The sequence below is a fragment of the Symsagittifera roscoffensis genome, chromosome 8 (genome assembly GCF_963678635.1).
Source record: "Symsagittifera roscoffensis chromosome 8, txSymRosc1.1, whole genome shotgun sequence".
NCBI classification, from domain to species: Eukaryota; Metazoa; Xenacoelomorpha; order Acoela; family Convolutidae; genus Symsagittifera; species Symsagittifera roscoffensis.
Genome location: NC_087069.1, coordinates 41329883 through 41340853, shown reverse-complemented (window position 1 = coordinate 41340853; position 10971 = coordinate 41329883). Strand labels below are relative to the sequence as shown.

At 33.9% G+C, this 10971-nt stretch overlaps 1 long non-coding RNA gene across 1 annotated transcript; it reads right to left on the bottom strand.

Annotated features, from left to right (window-relative positions):
- Positions 1–2166: 2166 nt before the first annotated feature.
- LOC134852956 (uncharacterized) lies at positions 2167–7609 on the bottom strand. The gene is made up of 2 exons (XR_010164305.1): positions 7132–7609; positions 2167–3896 (listed from the first exon to the last, which is right to left on the bottom strand). It is a non-coding gene; the product is annotated as an uncharacterized LOC134852956 (long non-coding RNA).
- Positions 7610–10971: the final 3362 nt, after the last annotated feature.

Below are 10971 nucleotides of genomic sequence, written 5' to 3'. Positions count from 1 at the left end.
TCACATCACGTGTGGTTTTTATCATTGGGTCCCGCTGTAAGATTAATCGGCTGAATACAAGAAGTCGTTCTGAACATTCGTTTTGGTTCAATCGGCAGACTTCTTTCGTTAAAAGATCAACGTATTTACGGCCAATGTTTCCCCCGGGACTAAATACAGTTTGCCTTGGAGGTTCACACTCACAGTCCATCTGTTCCCCCATTCAGTTTCTTGAACTTCCTTAGATATGTCGAGAGACCCTCCAAAGGCGTCAAACAAACAGTTTGTGACGTTTTCTGTAATGGGTACGACAGTATAATGGTCTTGCTCACTGAGGGTCATAACACGAAGCTGTTGAGTCGCCCCTGTATGTTGTTCTTCATTTTCTATTTTGTCTTCGGTTTCGTTGTATGAATCCTCTTGTTCATCGTCACTAACTCTCTGCGACGCAGAAACGGTGTCCTCTTTTGGATTTTCTTCCGAGTGATCACGAAAACCAAAATAAGACGGCGGTCTTATCGCTCTGTCGCTTCTCCTCATCATTTCGTGTCGGGGTTGACAAACTCCTCAATAGTTGCAATAGTTGCGATAGTTGCTATTGTTGCAATAATTACAATAGTTGCAATAGTTGCAATTGTTGCAATAGTTGTCAATGTTGTTGTGGTTGTTGTTGATGATTTTTTTCCCTTTTCTTTTCTTGTTTAACAAGACGCGTGCTAAATCTTCTTGCAATCAAAATGGAACAACACAACTCAAATAATTTTAAATAACATGTTTCATTCATATTTAGATGAATAAAATATAACTTCAGACTAAAATTCAATGTTAATAAAAGATTTATACAAAAAATAGGTTTAAGAATTATTTTTACCACCTTTTAATAAAAAATCAACGCTGACCCCATTTGGTCACTTTTCATAGACAAATTTTGTCTCGACCATTGAAATTGGGAAAGAATTTTGTGTTTGGGTGTGATTTAGTTTTTGCTTTCCATGCAAACTCAGGTGGGGCGAATAATTATCTGAATTGGTCAAGTGATATAGTGTAAGCCCTTTCAGACGTGATTCAAACGGCCTTAATTTTTTTAAAAGATTTATTCCATTTCCGAGCGAGTAATTTTTGTTATATAAAAAATATGAGAGTAAAGCTAGTTTTTAAAGCATCAATTTGCTCGTCCTTGGCAATCAAAAGTTTCTTAAAAAAACAGACCATTATTGTGCAAAAAAACTAAAAACCGTTTTTGTATGATTTTTTTAATGTTTATTTTTGTTTATTAGTCTTTTGTTCATTTGTTAAAGCCAACTGTTGTAGATTATGCTTGCTTAACTAAGTTTCTACTCATTTGTAAAGTTATCTCATCACACGCACAAAAAAAAAACGACACAAAAATGAAAAAAAAAAAACAATTTTTGTTCTTTTTTTTATGTGGTCAGACCGTTGAGTGCTTTTTGTCACTTTCTTAGATGATTTGTTCTTCTTCAAGCTAAATTCACTTTAATTGTTAATGAAAAAATGCAACCAGTTGACTCATACTTGAATCATTGATTAAGTTTCAATAATCTTAAAAAATGTTCGTTTTTTTAAGTAACATCGAGAGATGTTTGATTTCGAGCTTCAATAAAAAAATTACACTGCGGAGCGTAATGTCATATCACATTGTCCACTTTTTCTACCTAAATCGCAAAAACAACTTCATTAAATTAAATGTCTTCACTTGTCCTGTGGCTTTATCAGCATGCGTTCGATATCCGATTCATTAGTGGAAAGTGTTGGACCATCTACAAGAGAACATGGCGCAAGTACGAGGATGCAAGAATCTTAATTTCTAGAAATTGTTTTCTGTGTCAAGAGCAATGGCTGGAAATTTCCGCTTTTCGTGCTGGTATATTGTCAATAAGGACTTCAACTTTAACTTTAATTATAATTGCCGCTCCTGGGCAGTTTCATAGTTGACACTTCCTTGCAGTTTTATTTTATTTCAATCGCCGTTTTCACCAGAAATAACAGGAAATTTCGACTACAGAAATGCAACAAAATTGTTTTCTTTTCTTATTAGAAAAAATTCTTTATTTTAGATTTTCTTCTCTTAAATGTGTTTGGTCTGAACTTTCTGTGCTGCATGCACAGTAACAGGCTATCCTCGTTTAAAATTAGAAATTTCTTGTTATGTTGACGTGAGTTGCTAAATGAAGAAAAGACAGAAAATTTAACTAACATTAACACATAATTACATAATTTCGAAATTGAATTATAAATGATCTTTATTTGGAATTATTTCAAAGTCTATGCTGCAATTGCTTCTAACTAGTATGCGAGTTTTCTTGCCTTCGATCAAGGGAAAATGGTGAATTTCAATGTCAGGCAAATCTCGAAGCAGTTCTGCGAAACAGTCAAAAATTATTCCGTCTTTGTGGAACAAAATAGCTCGTAAATTGTCAAGTTTGAATTCCGATATTTTTTGTTCTGAAGTGTGGTTGTTATCTAAGTCAACTGTGTTTAATGTATCATTTGGGGTTAAAGTCGCATCACTGCCCTGATTCGACTTGATATGCGAATTGTTATTTAACGACGTTGCAGCGTTTTGCGTGGTTTCTGAGATGCTATTCGTGTCGGACACCACACCCGAGTCGCCGTCGGTAACCCCGCTACACTCCGACGTCTGTCGGATCCGAGACGACAACACCTCCACGTGTAAACTGTTCGGAACAAACTTCTTCCGCTGTAGCGAGAGTGACCGTGTTACGCCGTCTCCTTTCGGCGATTCACGAATGGCCAGTTTTGCCCTCGACTCGTTTTTTGAATTCGGCAAAATGGAGTTAATACCAGTTGTATTGTTTATTCTGAAATTTCGTAAATTGGATTTCCTCAATTGGGTCGGCGTTGCGGTTAAGCTTCGATTGTGAATATCCGATAACGATTGCAGAAAATGACCATTTATGGAAGATTTACGAACTTGAACTCGTTCCGACGACATGGCTCTCGTGAAAATTGGCCGACTAAATCCTTCTTCTATTTTCGAACAAACTTCCCCCGAATTAGTTAAAGTAGGGCAATTTTGAAGAGAAACTTTTGAAGACGGTGATTTCTTCTGCTTCGCTCTTGGCAAGGTGCTGCTAATTCCTGAGTTTATGTGGTTACTGCTTGGAATCGAACCGGGGCCATTGGATCGGGAGTCTAGCGATTTTCGCAGACTTCGCTGGTCGTTTAGAGAAAAACAACGTCTTAGTCCAAGAAAGTTTCGGTTTCTTGAGGTCTTGATTATGTGGCGCGATATTGCGTAAGATTCGAACTTTCTTCTGAAATTCCGAACACATGTTTTAGTCGTTGACAAATCGGCGTGAAGAGCTCCGCAAATGTGATTGGTCAATGAACCTGATTGGTCAGCTTCGGAGACAATGAATATCAGAACTTGACTGGCGAAAGTCAGCTCACTAACTGCCAAGGAATCGATTTTGGAAAAATCTGTCATAAAAGACTGATTGCGCGCTATAGTTTCTGACTTTTGGAACATGATTGAATTTTGTTGAGATAATGGAAACTCGATATTTGGAAGTAAACTTAAATTTGGAAACGAAAAAGTATTAGTTTCAAGAGTAATTTTTTAATATTTAGTTTTGTGAAATTTCATTGCGGAAACAAAGGCTTCAGAAAACTCGTTTTTTTTAATTAGCAAAGGTTTCACTAAATTATAAAAGTTCAACAGAGAAACAAAATTACAGGTTAGGTAAAAATAAGTACTTTAATGGTAATAACAGAAGCAACGACTAGAATACGGGAAGTGTAATCACGGCACAAAGCAATTGAGATTAGTTAAAAGCCACTAAAACTAACAACGGCCGAACTGTAACCCCATTTTGCGTTGCCAAAAGTAAATATGTAAAGTCTTTTGTAGATGAATTGGGCCATTATTGAAACAGCTGAAACAAAGAAATTTCTCTGCAAAGAGTTCTAAAAGATTTAACCAGACGGACTTATGAAAAGACACCAGAATTAAAACTAACCAATTGACAGATTTTTAAATTTGACCGTTTTATAACTAAAATGTCAAAAAGTTTTCTAGAAATTTGCACAGAAAACGAAGCTTTCAAGAATCCGGTAAAGTTTTTGACCATAAAAAATATGATAACTTTTGCTGTTTTGCAATTTTGAAGAATTGGGGATAAATTTATTATGTGACAGCTATTCTTTACGTGCATTAGCTATTCTCATTAACCCAAATATATAATGTGGCTGTAATAAGAATTCAAGCCCCCACACACTCAAACGCAATTGATCAAAAGGGATTGAATTGTTTTGGTGAAATGCAGTCAAACCTCTCAAATAAAGGTGAGATAAAACGATACGATAGTCAAATTATTTTAATTTACCTAGCACCAACAAAGTTGAGCGCCTTAAAATACATTAATCACACTGTCGAAGTCACCACAAGCAGAAAAAGGGATTTGAAATATAAAATTGGTCTTTGTTTTGGGCTCACCAAAAAATTAAAAATGTGCTTTTCGTTTCAGATCTATTCGAAAAAAGTTTTTTTTGTTAGATTATTTGCTTCATTTCCAGAAGCGCGTTCAAAAAAATTGATATAAATTTTTTAAGTTAAAATTTATCAACCGAAAAATTGCCATTTTGGCCAGACAAAACAATTAAATTTGTAATATTAGAATACTAGAAAGTTTTTCGTAGAAAAATCACCTTCCTTCCAACCTGTTTTTTTAAACCTTTTTTTAACTGAAGTATCGGTTTAAAAAATTTTCGGCTGCTTGCAGTATGCCCTGTCATGTGAACTATTTTTATCTCGACGGGTGAAAGCAGCTTGTTTGATTGTGTAGCGACGGGGTAATCTATAGCCAAGGCACAATTTCCTGTCAAAGTTGTTTAAGCGTCCGACAAAGAAAGGAAATTGACTTAGTTTGTCGTTTGGACTACAATTGAAGTTGGGGCATATTTTGAACCTACCTCAAATTATTTTCTATATTTAAAGACAGTATTTAATGCGCTAAAGTTTTAAGTTTTCAACGTTTTCTTGAATTTCTTCGCGTTTAAAAATTTTGGAAATTTAAATTTTGGTAACTTCCCTCGAAAAAAGTTTTTATTAGTTTTTACTAGCACCAGTTTACATGCTTGTAATAATTTCTAACCTTTGAGAGTATTTTTTGGTGTAATTTTAATGATCAGACAAAGTTTTTTTTTAAATGAAGGTTGTGCTTGTAAAAAACCGCAAGCAGCGTTTGAAATGTTCTAGTCTGCTGCTGATAATCCTGGATTTACCAAATAATAAGCTGTTTTTTGTAAAGTAAAGCGCGTTTTTCCAAACTAAACAGTCTAAAAATAATATGAAGTTACGGAATCTAGGGAATGTATACGAATTTTCTCTGATGCGCTAGTGATTTTTTAAACTCCCTCCAAACCGTTTTATTGAGCGCTATTTGAGGAAAAGATAAAAAAAACTAGACTAACTGGCGCCATTACGTAACAACACTCTTCAGCTTTGAAAGTTTAACTAAAGGTGCAAAGAAAAATTAAACACTGTCGCATATTTTTTCTGTTTTCATATTATATACTTTTTGTAATAATACTAGTCAAAAATTGTTGTTTTCGCGATTCGCAGAGGATCTATGAAAGTCTATCCAACCTGTCTAAGCATAGTCCGTTTTTTTACAACTCTGTTTTTAATAATCCTTTTGAAATTCTTTCATCAGATAATTTCAGGTTTGACGAAACTACTGTATCGATTTTTTTCGACACGTTGAATTTTTGGGGGGTATCTGTGATAGCTCAAACAGTATTTTGATTTTTAAAATTGCAATCCAATTTTAAACAGATAAAGGTGGAAAAACCTGAATGTGGTGGCAAATCCCGGCATAAATTGACAAATTCAGGGGAATTTTATTTTAATTAGACAGCAGCCAAACTCGCATCTGAATTTTAAAAATGGAAGGGTAAAATACCAATTTCAACCCGTCAATGTGTCTAAACATCCGTCCGCTGAAAAAGTATTCCCTTTCAAAATTGGTTCAACAGGGGTAATGGGTTAACGCATTAAACTGACATTTAGATTTTATTGCCGGAAAAAATGGTGCTAAAATGGTAACAAGACTGCTCGTATCAGGGCGAAGCCCTGAATGTTCCGACTGCCTTTTAAGGTTTATGGAGCAGCAGTAATATTGCCGGAAAAAATGGTGCTAAAATGGTAACAAGACTGCTCGTATCAGGGCGAAGCCCTGAATGTTCCGACTGCCTTTTAAGGTTTATGGAGCAGCAGTAATAGCATAAAAAAATTAAATGAAATAAAATAAAATGAAATTTTTTTTCTAAAATTTGAAATATTTTATGAAAATCATCCCCCCACACGCCATATAAAGTACAAAAAGAGAGATTTCGTTCCTGTAACAAATCAATTATGGCAAATAAGCTTCGTTCAATCAATTTGGAACGATTTATAAGACGGATTAAATCTCCGCTTACGCGTTAATAGCGCGAATTATATCGCGCGTTAATTGTCCCAAATTGCTCAAAATGACCAAAATGGCAATCTTTAAACCCTCATAACTCTACGAAAAATGATCACAGGTGAAATATCTTTTCAAATTTAAGCTCAGGACAACAATATCTTTTGAATGATATAAAAAAAATTCCGTCAAAAATGGCTAGTTGAAAAGTCGAAATTTGTCTGAAGAAAAAAAACCCACCCCGAGCACAAATATTCCGTTACTTTCGTACCGAAAGTCGGAACAATGACCTTATTCTGACGCGTGTTATTCAAACCACGTTGTTTGTACAGTTTTGCCTTTTATTTTTTTTGCGCTGTTGAACCAAGTGAATATTTGAAAAAGTCAATTCGACCAAATTTGGTTTCTAAATCTTTGCAAAAAAATCATAAATTAACTAGATTGCTTTGTTTTAAAACCCAAAAACTTTTTCTAAACTCAAAATACTCATAGATAGATTTATGGAAAAGATATGATATTGTAGTCAACACTATTGAATACCAATAAAGCTCATAAAAACTACCTGTAGTGCAGAAAAAATTTAACTTAATTAAGCATATTTTTCAATTATTGTATGATAAAATTCCATTTTAACCTCAATCTAACAAATTATGGTATGAAAAAAGAAACGTGATGGAAAATTGGAAAACAGTTAGAATAAACTTACCTGCTACTAAACAATAACGGAGATAAAATCGCCAATGGTGCTTTCGCTTTATGCGGGAACTGAAATGGAAAAATATGGTAGTAGCTCTAAGCGCATATGGTAACTATATAACTACGTTATATTTAACATCATTCATACCCAGTGGAAAACAGAAAAGGATATAAAGTACTCTCCACCGAAAGCAAAACAGGGCTGAAATTGCGTTGGGTGCACAAAAAATGGGTGTCACCATTAAATCGACTATCGACCGATTTAGGGAGCAAATATCGATTACATTTCTAGTTGAGTTGATGTAAAAATCATTACAACTATGCAATGCTTTATCGATCTAATTTTCAGAAGAAAAATAATCAGTGATGGATTTGTTTTCAATATGAACGTAATCAGATATTTTAAAAATAGGCGTGTTTGTTTGCTGATTTGTATTTAGATATGCATAAAAGATGACGTAAGCAGCGTATGCTGGCTAAAAATTCGACAATTTGAAAATTTATGTTGTCCTGGTGAAAAATTCGAATAAAAATTTGACAAAAAATTCTAATTTTTTCAAAATCTTACAATATATTTTTCGTTGAATTGTTCTTTTTGATCTACTCCATTGTTTTTTGAAACTAGATACCTTTTCTCAGGTTCAAACATTGAATATTAAGGGGAATTGAGAGCATATAATGCTGAAAATTTCTGACGTAAGAGGGCTCGCTCTAATTTAATTTCCGTTGGAAAGGGCTTCAAATTTTGAAGCAACATAACATGGCATACTTTTATATGACAAGGTTAAGTTGAAATTTAGCCGTTCATTTTCACATGGGAAAATTTATAAAGGAAAGCAGTCGTCTAAATCACGTGAAAAGAAATCCGGTTGAACAAATTTTTCATTTCCAAGTTGAAAAAATAAAGACTTCAAACGCTCTGTGTTGCTATTTGAACTTCCGTCACTTTTTCCAGCGTATTTGGCAAAATTTGTTTGACATTTGTGTTAAATGCATTGATGGATGTGAGGTATTATAAATGTATTTTTGTAATTAGATTTTAAAAAAAAGTACCTGTCGTATAACATTCAATCGTTAACTTTTGTTCTGTGTGATTGGCTGTTGCGCAAAAGCTTCACTTAATTAGGATAGACGAAAAACTCAAAATCAAATGATCGCACCGTCCAAAAAGGAAATACATGTATTATGTAAATATTCAATATAACAGGACTTCAAATTTAGGTTGAGTCTCATATAAGAAAGCGTTGAAAGCTAAAAGGTATTTTGAATGGTATGTAGATAAAAACGAAATTCAAAGCTACCATTTGGAGCACAGGATCTGAGAAGCTTAGTTGGTGGATTATTTGATCAAAATCCTGTCGCGTTGTTAGTCTAAATTCAACCATTTTACAGCTAAAGAGGTGGGCGATTAACAGAAATATGTCTGGACTGTTAAGCCTACAGAACAGCAAGCCGACGTTCAACCAAACCGAAATCAATGACTGCTTTAGATCAGCTCATCTATGGCTATCAACATCCATTTCTATTTGGGGTATTTTTCTGTGCTGAGCTATGTTAATAGTTCTCTGGCAACAAAACACAGATCATGGCGGGCCTCGAACCCCCAACCCTTCGATTAAAAACTATGAGGATAGTATAGCGTCTTCGCCGCTGCTCCCGGTTTTCACATCTGGGCATGATTAGGTCAAAGAGTACCCTGCAGTCTTTCACCCCAGAAAAACTAAGCCCTGGACAAAATAAAACAAAACAAAACCAGGTTAATGATTAATAGTAAGATAAACACGAGGAAAATGTTTCGAATTAGGCTATTGTTTAAATTTTATACATTCAAGCTATTATCGGTGAACTTGTTAAAGTTTCTAATTATTGTTTATACCAAATTTAAAGGTAGTATCTAATTTTTCTTCCAATCTTTTTTCGGCTATTTGAACTGAGGTTTGTTGACCTACCACAGCCACCCTTTGAACCGATTCAAGGGGAAATGCTACATGTAAGCTGGGAATGAAAGCTGAAAGACCTCCTATTTATCACAGGGTAATGGATAAATGTTTGCTGTGTGACCGTCAAAAAGAAATAACCAGCTGCTCTGCAAGTAGGACATAAAACTCTTACAATTCTCATCTAGAGGCGGATCTAGATTTTTTCGCGGGGAGAACGGGGATTCCTGAAAAATGTTCGCAAAAAAATTTACACGATTATACGATCAAATTGTTTTTTTTTCAGGTTCGTGAAAAAAGTTTAAAGACTCTAGAACCTTTACAAGTTTTTGATTTTGTTTTAGAATTTTTGACCACCCGCATCCTCTCATTACGAGGACAAACTGTTCATTGGAAAAACGCACAATTTGAAATCCGAAGACAAGTGCTAAAACATGTTAGAATTTTATGGGCACAATGAAAGGAAGCAGCAGATCAAAAAATTCAGTCGTATTGCGCAATCCGCTTACAGTTCACAAAACACACAGCTTAGCCTCGTTTTTTTAGAGTCATTTTATATCGTTGTTGAAGGCACTTTTGAAAACAAGTTTTGCTCTGTCTTAGCTGGTTGGATTGAAAAGCAATTTTTATTTTTAAAAAAAATGGTTTAAAAATTTTTTCAGTTTGCTTAAAATTTTTGAGTTGTGACGTGCTAATGGTTGTTTTCTTGATCAAGTTTGAAGCTTCTTACTTTGACATCAAGTACTGAAAAACTAGTATTAGTTATTCCTTCAAATATCGATTCTCCATATTTTGTTTGATATCATAGCTTCCACGTCAATTTTTATGTCCAGATTATCACAATCTTACATTTACACAAACGCCTGCAATGGGAATTTATGGAGAATAATGAATGATTTTCGATTTTAGATTTTCACTTTCTGCCTCTTAACTTTCAATTTTTTTTCAAAAAAGATTATATTTGGGTTATAGTTTCACTTTCTGTTAAACCAAATCAACTCAGTTTGATGGATCTTTATTAAAATATTGTATAATAAAATTTTCAAAAAATTGTCTGAACTTTTCTGAAAGTTCAGTATATTCAAAACCTGGCATTTGATTTTAGCTCAACCGAAAATACATTCAACAAAATGAGGACTACTTTTTCTCGGACAATGCATCTATGCTTCTAAATTTTTCTTTTTATGATTTTTTTGTTCTTTGATTTTTTAAATCGGTTTTTGCTGACCTTCTTTTTTTCATTTTTAATCAAATTTACGTATCATTTTTTATTCGGCACAATTGTTTTCTTTTCTCCTCGTTCGCATTATCGTGTTTGAAATCAAAAAAATTGTTGCTAAATTTGCAAATAATTTTGCAAAATTAGATAGCAAATGCAATTTTTTATAATTAGTTTTATTAGATTCTAAATGGACTATAATCGATGATCATGGATTTTAACGACGAGCGTTCTTCTGGAGCAACTCCATAACAATGAGATTAGAGTCAACTTCATGGTATATAATCAACAACAATGACTTATAAAGATTGTGTTTTCGAATTTTTTCCAATTATAGTTCATTTTTATACATGAAACTCCACTGCGAACTCGCATCGTTTTCAGACTATATTGCAATTCAATTTCAAACTATCCGGATCAATTTTCTACCGTCGTGAACAAAACTAATTTTTGAGACCTACTCTCTAATTACAAAAACCTGTCCAGATTTGGACTTAGAAGTCAAGTTTGAAAATAACTCAACAGTTTCGATACGTGTGATGATTAAAGACACATTTTCTTTTCAGTTGAATTTTAATGATCAGTTTTGTCGAAGTTTCCTTCCTATGCTTACTCTATCTGAGAATAGCAACCCACATCAATTATGTTTTAAAATCAGATTCGATCAAAGTAAAATCACAAAATTTGCAGGTCT